The sequence below is a fragment of the Papaver somniferum genome, chromosome 7, assembly GCF_003573695.1.
Source record: "Papaver somniferum cultivar HN1 chromosome 7, ASM357369v1, whole genome shotgun sequence".
Classification (NCBI taxonomy): Eukaryota; Viridiplantae; Streptophyta; class Magnoliopsida; order Ranunculales; family Papaveraceae; genus Papaver; species Papaver somniferum.
This window is the reverse complement of record NC_039364.1, coordinates 163689762-163693071: the sequence shown is the minus strand read 5'-3', so window position 1 is coordinate 163693071 and position 3310 is coordinate 163689762. Positions and strand designations below refer to the sequence as shown.

The 3310-nt window shown below is 41.3% G+C and overlaps 1 long non-coding RNA gene across 1 annotated transcript; it reads left to right on the top strand.

The window, feature by feature from the left end:
- Positions 1-457: 457 nt before the first annotated feature.
- Positions 458-2957, top strand: LOC113298954. The gene is made up of 2 exons (XR_003334514.1): positions 458-2093; positions 2190-2957. It is a non-coding gene; the product is annotated as an uncharacterized LOC113298954 (long non-coding RNA).
- Positions 2958-3310: the final 353 nt, after the last annotated feature.

Below are 3310 nucleotides of genomic sequence, written 5' to 3'. Positions count from 1 at the left end.
GTCGTTTGGAACAAAAGAAGAAGAAATGTCGATTAAAAGGCAAAAAACAAAAGGTGCAAATGTTGTTGGAGGCGGATTAGTTCTCATTATTTTCTTTTATTTCTTCATCTCTATTTGAAAAGCATGTCGGCTTTAGTGATTTGAATTCTGTCTGAAAAGCATGGAGCTTTAGTGATGAAGAGAAAGTGAAGAGAAGAAGTGGATATGAGAAGTAAGAGACAATTGTTGTTGGTGGTAGAATTCGAGGAGGAAGAAAGCGTTCATTTGGAGCAGGTCTTGGATCAAGAAGGCGAAAGCATCATTTCGTATGCATGTGCTACTGGGAGCATAATGGAGGAAGAGGGGGCTGTCATTCTTTGGTGGCCTTTCTACATGTCCTGGGTGCCTTAAGGAATTCCAATTCCTACACAAACCAAAAAAAAAGTCAGAGAAGAATTTCTTATCATTACCACATATTTGAAATCGAAAAAAGAAAAGAGAAAGAGAGGAGTAAATGGAGGCGGTTGTGTGAGATTCCCCATCTGAGATCGACGGGCACATGGAGGATTCGACAAGAGGTTTGAGATAACTGGGTTGTTGTTGAATGTCTGAGTTCGAGTTACTGTTGTTCGATAGATCGAAGAAAATGAAATCGAGAGGATAGAAAAGGGAGGCTATGGCGGCACCATTATTCTGAGGAAAAGAGAGATCGATAGAAGTAAGGAATTTGAGTGATGATGGAGGAGAGATGTAATTGCTGCTCATCAAAGATTAAGCTCGATTCGAGAGTTCTAAATTCAGAGAAGGTGAACTGATGAAGAACAAAGATTTCAGTGGAGAAAAGTTAGGGTTTTGTTGAAGACGATCGATTTAAGAATCTGGTGATGTTAATGATTGATTCAAGGGTTGATAAAGCTTGGGTGTGTGCTTAATCTCAAGAATTTGTGTTGTGTTGATTTCAAACCCTTGAACTCGGAAGTTAGGAATTTTGGGATTTCGGTTGAAAATGGAAATTGGGATTACTGAAGAGCTCATGGAAGAGACCTGTGCAGTTGTAGTGCAGGTAATGGATAAAGAACTCAGGGAGAAGATGAAACTGGGGATTACAAGGGTTTCTGAAGCTTAAATCTCAGTATGGCAGCTGAAATGACTAAAAGAACTGGAAGGAGGTTTGAATGGATGTGGTGGTGATAAGAATGGTCTGGTAGAGTGATTGAAGGCACTGGTGCTGTCTGATGGTGGTTATGAGAAGAATAAGAAGCTAATGGGAGATATAACTGAAGCTGCAATTCTGCAAGATTGAATGTATTTGAGCAGAGATGGAGTATATGTAATTGTTGCTGCTGTTCAGTTCAGTTAAACCTAGATGGAGCATTGCAAGAGGCTGATGATATTGCAGTGGTGCTAATGGGTTAGTGGACTGACTAAGATGGAGTTGCAGGCAAGTGCAGTTCAATAAGAATGATGCCGGAATCTGTGAATGGCAAGGAGTCTGAGAATGTGAAGCTAGAGATAATTGCAGTGTTGAAGTGAAGTTACAGAATGCATCGCTATGCCATTGGAGATTTGTGGAAGTGCAGGCTAAGGTGTTGAGCTAGTAAACTGACCTTGTAGAATGCAGGAGGAAGGGTTATCATAGCTGGAGTTATGGGTATTTGCAGAAGCAGCTGTAATATATTGGCCTGAGTTTGAGCTGTGAACTCAGGAGGTGGTGAACTGATGTTGTTGCTGGTGCTATGTTGGTGGATTGGAGATCACTCGGATTGCAGGAAAAAATGGTGCCAGAAGCATGGTGGGTTTGGTTGATGTTGAGCTGCAGGAGCTGTAGAAAGAGGAGATTACAAGTTACATTGTCTTGTTGTGCAGCTGGAATGAATTGAATTGTGCTTGAACTGGTGGAGCTACAACAAATGGTGGTAGCAGTTGCTGGTAGTGCAGAACAAGGGTATGGGTCGAGAAGATGGTTAACTGGATCAGGTGGTATGACTGAGATGGTACTGGAGTGAATGGTTGTGTTTGCCTGAGAAGGAATGACTGGAAATTGGAGGTGCATTTTTATGATGTTGCAGTGCAGGCTTGAGCTGTTGCTATGGTGATGTGATGAGATGAACTAGGTAATGATGCCAAATGTATTACAGTTGCGGCTTTGGTTGTGTCTGACAGAAGGGTTGACAACTTAATGGAAGTGATACTGGATGGATTATGTGCAGGTGGTGACTTGAGTGCAGAGTGCTGCGGCAAATGGAAGCGACAGAGAATAAGAAGTGAAGAGGTCTGCTGGTCAGACTTGCAGGGAATAAGTAAGCTGAAAGATGGGTTGATAATGCAGTTTGTTTACTGTTGGATTGAAGCTACAACAGAGGATCTGGTGCAGACTGAGACAGTGAAGCGTCATCTTGGTGCAATATTAGTTAGGCATGTGCAAAATGGCCTAGGCCAAAGTGAATCAGACTGAGCCAGACCTGACTCATCTGATTAGCCATCTGACTCATTGACTCGGTTTGACTCAGTCACTTTGACTGAGTTGACTCGATGACCTGACCCGTTTGACCGGTGACCGAGTGGACTTTGCCAGTCACCTGAGATACTTCTCCGGCCACTTTCCCGGCTAACTTTCGGCGGTGGACACAGTTTTCCGGCGACATATTTTTGGGATAATTTCTACATTGGTTTTTCTCACATATGGGCTTGGTGGATTTTTATCTAAGGGACTTTGAAGACTTCGACCTAATTTTGGAACAAGAGGAGCTATAAAGGAGAAGTCTTTCTACAATTTGGGGGATCAAGTATTCTACTTGGAGCTTTGGAGGAGAGCGGCTATTCTAGTAGGGTTTGCTTATGTTCATCTTATTTTATTCAATTAATATATTTGTTATGAACTCCATAGCTATGAGTAGCTAAATCTTATATTATTGGTTAAGGATGTAGTCCTATATCTACAACTTGTGCTTGATTAATGCATTAGTTTTCTCTCTTGATTGTCGTTCGAACTTCTACTGCTTTTATAATCTCATGATTGATGTATTGTAATAGGATTTTGGTGGTTGTTTAGTTAAGTGGCCAATTAATTGAACTTGCATCCTTGTCCATAGCTAATTTAGGGTTTTTCATCGAGCGATAACCCCAAATACAAGTAGCATAATATGATCACGGTTTGTAGTGATACACTCTTGTGATCATATGTAGAGTTTGACCATTGTCCGAATTGTCATGCGCAATGTATGACAATTGCATTGATTAGCCTATTTCCAAAACTAAATGCTCCTAGGAATTGAACTTAATTAGCGCAGGGCGTTAGGTTATGCTTTAGGTAGAATTCACATACGCAGCT